This window comes from Leuciscus leuciscus (assembly GCF_965113295.1).
Source record: "Leuciscus leuciscus genome assembly, chromosome: 6".
NCBI lineage: Eukaryota > Metazoa > Chordata > Actinopteri > Cypriniformes > Leuciscidae > Leuciscus > Leuciscus leuciscus.
The window spans coordinates 37220206-37231244 of NC_138730.1; positions in this window are offsets into that span (position 1 = coordinate 37220206).

Genomic DNA, 11039 nt, shown 5'->3' on the forward strand with positions numbered 1-11039 from the left:
ATCTCTGTTCGATATCTGCAATTGCAGTTATTCGCGGAATGATCAGCTGGATTGTGATCCAATGTGATCCAGATGAATCCAATGTTCTGAGGAGAATGTGGCTGTCAGTCGCCGCCGGTGTGGATACTGGCATTCGCAATCACAGATTCTACTTTATGGAAGTATGACCAACATAAGAATTTTCACAGGAAAATGTCGTCTGATCAAGTAACATCCACTTTTGTTCTGACCAACTAAGGGGAAAAAAGCATTGCAGTAAATCGCACTGATTAAATCTAACGATCGCTTATCATATCACGTCAAACCGTGCAAATTATACTTTGTTCTCAAATTGTTAATGTCAACAACATCAGCATTGCGTGACTACATTAAATGCCCTTCTGTGCCCATCAAATTGCTAAGTTTAATTATATCAAGTGCTGTGAGAAAAGGCTATAAATCTCCAGCATCCTCACACTCATAGCCGACTAGTCGAGACTCCTTCTTTATGTGTACAGATGTGACGTAATGACGCAAAGACATGCTTGAATTTCCCGCGGAAATCCACCAGTACCACTGGAATTAAAAACATTATTACAAGCTTACCGTTGTGAATCGAGCTACGGCAAGCAGAGAGTTCTGAACACCGGCTGGTGATGTACTTGCTCAAACATTTATTTTGGATAATTTTTAACCCAAAAAAGTTACGAACTGCAGCTTTAAATGTCATAATTGAACTAAGGCCCAATCCTGGCTTAATCTAAGTCCTGTCTGTGAAACCGGGCCCACGTACTATAACTTATTTCATTTGGTTGCCAAGGCGTTAAATTCTTTTTTTTTTTTTTATCTAATATTTGCATTCTTTTTATTTCAGCTTATTTCAATTACTGAAAACTTTTTAGTTAACAATAACAACACTGATCCCAAATTAATCAAATAAGGGCTTCTTATCAAATAAATAAAATATGAAATTGTTTCGAGTTGAAATTATTTTATGTCAGAAGAAAGACCACTGAGGGATATATCATATGAGAGACATGAATCTAGCCAGTCATTATATAAAAAATATCTGAAAGCTGAAATTGTCCAATCAGAATCAAGTGCTCCAGTGAGCAGTGTAATAAAATGATGTATGAAGCTGGAAATGAGAGATTTGTATATTACTCCTTGGACAGACCAATGAAATAAGCCTTCATGGTTTTTCTGAAAAAGTTTTTAAGATGTTAGTGAAAGTATATGTGGATTATTTTAGGTCACAGTTGTAGCCGGTGGGAAATAACAGAGAGAAAGAAGCAAAATTTGCTCAGTTGCTCAATAAGACCCACAAGAAAATTGCAAACAATAAAGTAACATGATTGTAATATTTTTTACCAGCAGACTTTTTTTTTCTTTTTTATAATGGATTGAATCAATATTAAAAAATGTAGCTCTTCATTTTTCCACTGGTCACATGCTTCTTCTTTTTTTACTTTAAGACATTTTCAAGAGGGACAAACTGGAATTAACGAGCTTTGATCATGTGAATATTTACATGATAAAATCAATAAGGTCACACTTACGAAAATTAACCATGGTCTTAAGTGTAGTTAGTAACGTTTTTTTGCTGTATTGATTACCACTAATCACAGTTTTACAAAAAAATACCGTGGTTAAACTATGGTTAGTGTAGCAAAGTTAATTTAGTTGCCATGGTTTAGCTGCAATAACCATGTTTTTTGGCTTTATTTGTAGTAGTTAGGTGTAATGGTTAATTATGATTAATATAAAAAAAAAATTCACCTTACTGAATTTTTCGTCAACGATACCAGGGACACCGAAGCACCGGGGAACATGAAATTTGGTGGGCATGTAGCCCCACTAGACTTCTACGGAAAAATTTCGTTTGGTCCCCGGGGGCCACTCCCCCCCCGCGCTGGGCCCCCCCAAACCCCCCAAAATTCAGTTTTTCCTAAATAACTACCTGAACCGTGGCACCGAGGATGAAGAAATTTTTATGGTATGTTGGTCTACTAGACTTTTACGGAAAAATTTCGTTTGGTCCCCGGAGGCCACTTCCCCCCCGCGCTGGGGCCCCCGTAAATTTTTCGTCAACGATACCAGGGACACCGAAACACCGGGGAACATGAAATTTGGTGGGCATGTAGCCCCACTAGACTTCTACGGAAAAATTTCGTTTGGTCCCCGGGGGCCAATCCCCCCCCCGCGCTGGGCCCCCCTTAACCCAAAAAAATGCAGTTTTTCCTAAATAACTACCTGAACCGTGGCACCGAGGATGAAGAAATTTTTATGGTATGTTCGTCTACTAGACTTTTACGGAAAAATTTCGTTTGGTCCCGGGGGCCACTCCCCCCTCCCCGCGCTGGGGCCCCCGTAAATTTTTCGTCAATGATACCAGGGACACCGAAGCACCGGGGAACATGAAATTTGGTGGGCATGTAGCCCCACTAGACTTCTACGGAAAAATTTCGTTTGGTCCCCGGGGGCCACTTGCTGGTTTAGGATGATACTGTCACACACACATGCAGGAATACAAACAAACGCAAGCATGCACACACACTGACATCCACACGCACAGACACACACCCATACACACACATACAAATCCACATGCACAGACACACACACACAAACACACACGCGCACACATGTACGCACACATACATACACGCACAGACACACAGACACACACATACACAAATACACACACACACACACACACACAGACATGCACATACTATTACTTTTTTTTTGGTATATACATAAACACGCAATACAGCCAAATTACTCCACGTCATTTATTTTTGTGGAAAGCCAGTGCAGGCCTGAGCGGCGGTCATATTTTGTACCGCGATGCGGTACATCTAGTTTTCATAAGGGCAGTCAGACTTTTATTTATAGTTGATATAGTCATTTTAGACCCTTCACATTTTAAACTCTAATTAACAATGTGTTTTACATGCTGTTAAAAACGCGAGACTCAGGTCAGTGGAAGTGGAAAACAAGGTCTAGAAACTTCTTTTAACTTGAGCGTCTGTTAAAGACATCAGTCTAGCATGAGTTTACATTGAAAAATAATTGGAAACGCTTTCTGTTTGAACGGGGTTCATTTATAACTTGAGTTAGAAACTAGAAAAAGATTAATTCAGCATTCAACTCTTGTCATTTTCTCCGGAGATCTCTCACAGGAAAAAAAAAAAAGAAGATACTGAGGGGTGTGTGATCTGTCATGCGAGGGTCAAAAAGGATAAAGAAGCTAAGAATTGTATAGTTAGAGGACAATGCAGTGGGAAAAAAAAGAGAGCGATAGAGAATGATGGAGAGAAAGAGTGACCTACATTCTCAAAATCACCATTCATTAGGCCTACCGTTTATTCACATTTCCTCCTAGTGTTTTCCATACCACAGATTTAATGAAGATGCATCTTGTTTTCAGCTCATGATTGGACACATTGTAGCTTCATTCATCCTGTCAGAGCAGCGCAGTCTTTCTGTTTATCTCTGCCCTTCATTTATCACGCCATCCAGTCAGTGAATGAATAGTCCTGCTATTGTGGGCCGCAGAGAGAGATTTCAGAGGTTAATGAACACGTCCACAACGAGTCGGAGACAATCAGCCCACCACGGTACGCCTCGCTCTCTCGCTCCACGCTGAAATAGTCTCTCTGTCGGCGTGGTATTGTCTAAGACTCTCAGTGGCCATTCACTCCACTTGAAGAGATTGACTCTCACAGCTGTAACGCAGCCAATAGCTTCAGTCCTCAGCCAGCGGTTGTCAATGAAAAGTGCTCTTATTAGATTTCCAATTTCAGCTTTGCTCAGAAAACCATTTATGACATGGGGGAAGGGGGCGGACACATGGAAGTGCATATAAAAAGAACAAATCTCTAATTTCCAGCTTCATAATACATCATTTTATTACACTGCTCACTGGAGCACTTGATTCTGATTGGACAATTTCAGCTTTCAGATATTTTATAATGGCTGGCTAGATTCATGTCTCTCGTATCCCTCAGTGGTCTTTCTTCTGACATTAAAATAATTTCAACTCGAAGCAATATTTCATATCTTATTTATTTGATAAGTAGCCCTTATTTGATTATGCAGGATGATGTACCGTCGGCGGAAAATAAATGCTTATCTATAAAATTAACAATCAGCACCTGTAAAATGTTTTTAAGAGCGTTATTTCAATGGTTTTCCACCATCAAGCGGGGACTCAACAGAGCCAAATGTTATTGTACAAAGGTTAACAAAACAAACAAGCCTTAAAATCAAACTAATAAATACATTTATAATAATAATAATACACTGTAAAAAAAATATGATCAATAGGTTATGACAACATGTTTTTACATTGCTTTAACTCATAAGTTATTGTTTTAAGTTATACAGTCATGGCCAAAAATGTTGGCACCCCTGAAATTCCGGCCCATTTTTTGAGTTTTGTGTGAAATTGTGAAATTTGCTTTTTTTTTTTCTCTGTTTTTTTGTGTTGTTCCAATACACACAAAGGAAATAAACATGTGTATAGCAAAACATGTGTAATTTCAATACTTTTCTGTGAGAAATACTTAAAGAAATTTCTGGGGTACAAGTACAAGACTACAAGATTTAACTCCTTTTTAAATTATGATTAATTTAAGTTGAAATGACTTAAACATCCAAGTTGATTGTACTTAAATTAAGGGGTTCAGAAAAGATGTAGGCCTACAACCCATTTTTGGGCCACCATCTCTTTCACCGGCAGGAATTTGTCCTCATTTGCGATGTCTTCAGGCAAAAGTTATAGTCATATGATGCAGGAAGTGCTTTAGGATCATGACACAGTTTCTGTTGGGTTAAAGTGCTGCTTTCGTCTGATCAGGGGTCAGTGTTGCTGTATGGAAAGCGAGTCCAGGATCAGAGCAGAGAGAACATTCCCCCCCCCGGGGTAAATGTATGATCAGTAAATGACGATGGATTTTTTTCTTTTGCTACGCTAAAAGCAGAGGACACTGATAATAGGTCTGTTTGTGCTGAGTGCCGACTGCTATGTTTTACACAGACGACCCGCCACCGCTCACGCATGGACAACTGTGTCACCAGTTACACATGACAGCTTTGTGTGTCACTCACAGTCTGGAGGAGAAACCTGCCAGCTGGCCAGATCGTGACACAGATATTCTTCATACACTGACAAGACAACTAAATTTGTGTCTTTTGTTTTGTGTGTTTACAGAAGTCTACTTCACTGTTTCAGTCAGTGAAAGTTTTGAATATTTGTCTAAAACTGTCTCTTACACAATAACCCGCAATTATAGCTGTAATGCAGGTGGGAAGTTGACGTCTCCTGCAGTGTGACGTGCTTTGTTCCATTCAAAACTATTTTCAACAGCATTTTCTATTTTTTTTTATATAATTATTACTCATGCAGCTTTTAGGGCCATATTAATTGAAAGACTTTTAAAAACAAATGTTTTCACACTGCAGGACCATTTAGATGAAGTAGTGAAGGTTAAAAGGTGTTTAAAAAATGATGGGGAAAAACCCCATCACACTACCATCCAAATGGTTCGGGTCTGTAAGATTTTTTTTATTATAAAAATTAATACTTTTATTCAGCAAGGAGTAAAGACATTTATAATGTTACAAAAGATTACTATTTAAAATAAATAATATTCTCTTGAACTTTCTATTCATCAAAGTATCATGAAAAAAAGTATCACAGTTTCCACAAAAGCAGCACAACATTGATAATAACAAGAAATGTTTCTTGAGCACAAAATCAGCATATTTTCTGAAGGATCATGTGACACTGAAGACTGAAGTAAGGATCCTGAAAATTCAGCTTTGACATGAATAAATTACATTTTATAATACTACAATAACATTTTTTATATAAAAGCATATGAGACTTCTTTCAAAAACATAAAAAAAATATATTACCAACCCCAAACTTTTAAACATATTAAAATTGTATATATATTTTTTATATTCATATACCTTTCAAAACATATTAATCAAGATTTTAGGTTTATAAATATTTAAACCTAAAATCTTGATTGAAACGGAGAAAAAATTAAAATATTAAGGAACATATTACATGTCCATTGTTGCAATAAAATGACGACCTTTGTAAACAGAATTTTTGTCCCAACCAATCTCGACCACGAAGAGAGACAGGATATATTTCTGTAGCATTGCGCTCCACATAAACATTCTAACCGTCTGTAATACATTGCGCGGTAGTTTCACATTCAGTGTGGGTAGCCATATTCCTTGTTGCTGGAAACTTAGAACACAATATAATGCATCAACTATTCAGCCCACGAAGAACTGAAACAATCTGAACATCTGCCTCAGAAAAATGGGAATCCCTGAGCTTAAGTGACCATCCTGTCTCCATACGGACACATCAGTCAGGAATCATCTGGCACTTTTCCGCTGTGAAGTTAACACCTGTCAAAGCACCTGTTACAGTCTCCGGAGATATATCATATGCTTAAACCTTTCTTTCTCTTTCCTTCTCATGTTTTTTTTTTATCTCACACACTCTTATTCTGTTGTCTTGGAACAGGTTCTGCTTGCAGTTCGACAACCCTCTGTGTTTTTGTGGTATGTGCGGCTGTCGTAAGGAGATTCTCTAACCTGATGTATTACCTCTTTAAACTCTGAAATATGTCGGAGGCCTCACTGTTCTTTGCATATGGATCAAAAGGTCAGCCCTTGTGCTTAAACTCAAAGGTCGCATTCAAATATGTCAGTCTTAACTGGAATTACATCATGTTAGCAATGGGACTGCTGCTCTCTGCCTGAGAGGGGAAATGAAAGCGGCTTTGATCGTGACCTCGGGCTGAGACACAAGACAAGAGCCATAACTCACACACTCACACACTACCGGCTGCTGTCACATCCTTCTGTTTAGCAAATCAGTGTTTTCACATTTAAAGAGCACATGCAGTGCATTTAGCAGACAGGTTTTATACCAGGACTGTACCAGTCTTGGTTATATGACGTTCAACATGATGGCCCCATTCCTAATCTCACACTTGATGTGGACTAGCGGTCTCGTAATTTCTGCTCAAGCGTGGCCAAGAAGTCTATGGCATTGTAGGGTGTCCCATTTATCATTTTAAGCTTAACATAGGTGTTTACAAGCGCTTCTTTACAGCCACACTGTGCCCTTTGAACCTGCACTGGTGTGGACTTAGCAGCCCTTACCAAAGAGAAGTTTATTCAAGTGTGTTATTAGTATACTTATTTTAAACAAAAAAAATAAGAAAGAATACTTTCAGTCTACTTGTTATGTACTTCTCAGAAATATATGTAAAATCACACTTAAGTATACTTGACTTATACTGACTTGGCCTATACTTGTACTCATACCTTAAGTAAACTGTATCTAAATCAAAAGATTAAGTATTCTATGTATACTTGGCTTGTAGCCTAGATGGTCCCTTTGATGGTCCCTTTTGAACATTCTGTTGACTGTAAGTAACTTTGCAACTGCATGTCAACTGACTCCCATTGGAGTATTAGTAGTTTGTCTGCTTAATATCTGCCAACTCTTTATTGTGATGGTCCCCCAACAGACATTCTACTGACTATAGGTAACTTTGCAACTACATGTCAACTTATTTTAACCCTAACCCTACCAGCCTATACTCTACTAACACTCTTATAGAGTATACATGTAGGTGCAACGTTACTTATAGTCAACACAATGTGTTAAAGGGACCATCAAAATAAAATGAAACCAATACTTTTTTCACAGTTTTACATACTGTCTTATAAACTTGCATTGTTTGAAAGTATTGATTTATAATTAAAACCGATACAGAAACAAGCGATAAAAGCATTACTTGTGCACATAGCGCAATCATTAAACATCGGTCCAGGTGCAAGTTTTGGGGGTGTTGATGGACTCTCTCTCTATGTTTTTAATTATAATTGTTCTGAATCCGATCCGGACGTAGTCTTTGACAAAAACGTAAGCTTTTTGATTAAAAATGTTGCATATTTTTATGAAACATACCAACATTCAAGTGTTGATTAAAAAAAAAATGCATGAATACCATGATTTTTTCTTTTCTTTTTGTTTAAAAGGGGTTCAGTTCTTTCATGTTCAGATATTCATACAACAAAATATTCTGGGGGCCATGGGGTATACTTAAAAGTATACTTTTATACACTAAAAGTGGGCCAATTTAGTCCCAAGTAGTATCGAAATATTTTATTTATCCTATAGAAAATAAATAGTTCGAATACTATAAAAGCTAGATGTGTTTTGAGGTGTCATGGCCTTCGTGACTGTGATTATAAAGGTCAAGTGTGTTTGAGATGTTCGCGTGACCACTGAGCAGTTTTTGCTTAGTCAGGGATTTTCCAGTTAACAAAACTGTGAAAGAATAAGACCACGGTGTCATTTGGAGGCTTCTTGCCTTTGGGAAAGAGTTGATTGTCCTTGGAAAATGTTACATTTAGCCTCTGAGAAAGGGTTGACCATCAATTGGCAGGTTTCCACAACTAGAGATAAAGGCGAGAGAAGTGAAACTTAATGGTGGGAAACAGGAGGGGTTAATCTTACCAGAGAATTAAGTCACTTGGTTATTGTGAAATAACAGATAAGAAAAATGTATAAGAATGGCACTCTGGCCAGAGATAAATTCAGATGTCCTGCAGGCATCTCAGCTTTGTTGCTTTGTTCAGTAAAGTCTTATTTTGACTTCTGGAACTCTGCTTTTGAGCTTCATTTGCAAGAAAGAGATGACTTTTCTCCACAACACTAGTACATTGATATCAGTGTACTTTGGCTACTACATAAAGTATACTTAAAAATATACTTGAACTTTACTTAAGTATACTTAATAAAATTATCTTGAAGAATACTTATTTTTTGTATAGGGGAGACTGCATTCCAACAGTGTAGGCTATATTACATTACATCACCAATGTGCGTCTGGGTCAGGGCCAATGATGATATTGTTCTTTTGGACTGCAAAGTATCCTTTCTTATTTTTGTATCATTTTTCACTTGAAATATCTCAAAATGCTTGAAACAAGATCAACTTACTCGAGAAGCAACATAGCATACAATATTAAAAATGTTAAAATGTCTTACTGCACTGGCAGACTTTAAGCATAAATTAATTAAAAACAAATGTAAAAAAAAAACTGCCAGTACAGTAAGACAAAATATGCAAGATATAATATTATGGAGGTATTTTTGGTGCAAAACTACTGAAAGGCTGTGACCGTGAAATTTGTAGTTGTAGAGAATAGCCACACATGTGTATCAGTAAATTTGAAGTCACAGAGAGAAATGTTTTAAGAGTTGCAAACTTGTAGACTTTTTTTTATCTTCCACAAACACAACACAACAGTTACACCTTCTCAAATTCTTCATTGCAGGTGCACAAATCCTATTCTACAAATCACAAATTAAGAAACTCATACGCTCACATTTTTGCTACAGTTGCTGCAGTGAATATGGTGCAAAACGCATTTACACACCATCAAAAAATGTGAAGTCACGGAGAAATTTTGCTCATCTGTAAATCAGTAGGCCTATGTGAATTCATCCAATGAAAGTTGCACACTTGTAGAATATTTTCTCACAAATGTCTTGTATATTTTTCTAGCACAAACACAAGTACATAACTACAGCTGCTTGAATCTGCTGCGACGAATCTCAAACACTGTTTTTTGCTTTCAAGTGACAATTTTCGCGCGCTCTCCCTTTTGCACCAAGTGCACCGTGAAATGTGGGGCAAAAGTGAGTTGTGCATCTGTAGAGGCAGTGGGCGGAGCCTACATGAATATTCATGAGTTTCCCGGGCATGCGCGTGGAACTGCTCATTCTAGTTCACGCTCCTCGTTTCTCAGCAGGTTTAATGGATTATTTCAAAAAAGGTAAATACAGTTTCAGCGCGAACTTAAACTACAATTGTGTATCGTTTTGTTAAATTCATAATGTATTTATTAATTCGTCACTGACTGAATGATTGCTGGTATTCACTTCGTGTAGGCCTATATACAGTAGGCCTAGCTACAGCAAACTTCAACTCGTCGTATAAATTGCACCTTGCGAAGCTTTAAAACTGTGGCTTTTACTAATTGTTATCATTTGTTGATTGCAATAAATTAAATAAACCCTCATAAATGTATCTGTGGGCTAACACTTTTTAAAATATAAGAATATATCGCCACTCGTCTCGTTATCCGTAAATATCATAGACAGTATATAAACTGTAAATATTCATGGGTTTCATCCGGTCCCTTTCCACAGGTGTATTAATCAAGCACAATGCAGTCTGCATTCATAATCTAGGTGCTTGATTTTATACACCTGTGGAAAGGGACCTGATGAAACCCATGAATAGAGAAAAGTTGTTCTGGTTACTTTGGCGCATGGTGTGGGAGTGGCAAAGGTTAGTTGTCACAACCAGCAGTGAGAAAGATTTATGAGCGCGACAAATTTGGGAATCAGCCGTTGAAAAGTAAACGCAGAACTGTCGGCTGGCAAAAAGAGTAGGCCTACGACAGAGCTCGTAATAATACGAGAATCAATGTCTTGGCTTTTCAGAGATGGCAAAACTGAGGGATTTGAAATGTTGTAAAAGCGACCCGGAGATGGCGTTTTTATTACTCAAAAGGTGAGTAGGCCTAACTACTTTTATTGAACAGATAAATCGCTGCTGCACTCTAAAAGAGTTCCTTGTGAAACCTGAAAAGGTTTAGATTTTGTAAAGTAATAAGCATTATCTATCGTGATTCGTGAAGGGTCATTGCACAGTCACGCAGAGCCGAAGCACAACCAAACCCATGTTTATATAAAGTAGCAGCTATTTCTCTGGAACGCCATAACTTTACTTCGAATGAAACATACATGAGTGTTTAGCGCTCCATAATGTTTAGCCTCGTTTTTGATAATAATAAAACTGGTCATATGCTATATATTATGAATATAATATTATAATGATTTCTGAAGGATCATTTGACACTGAAGACTGGAGTAAACATGCGGAAAATTCAGCTTTGACATCACAGGAATACACTAACGTTACATTTTAAAATATATT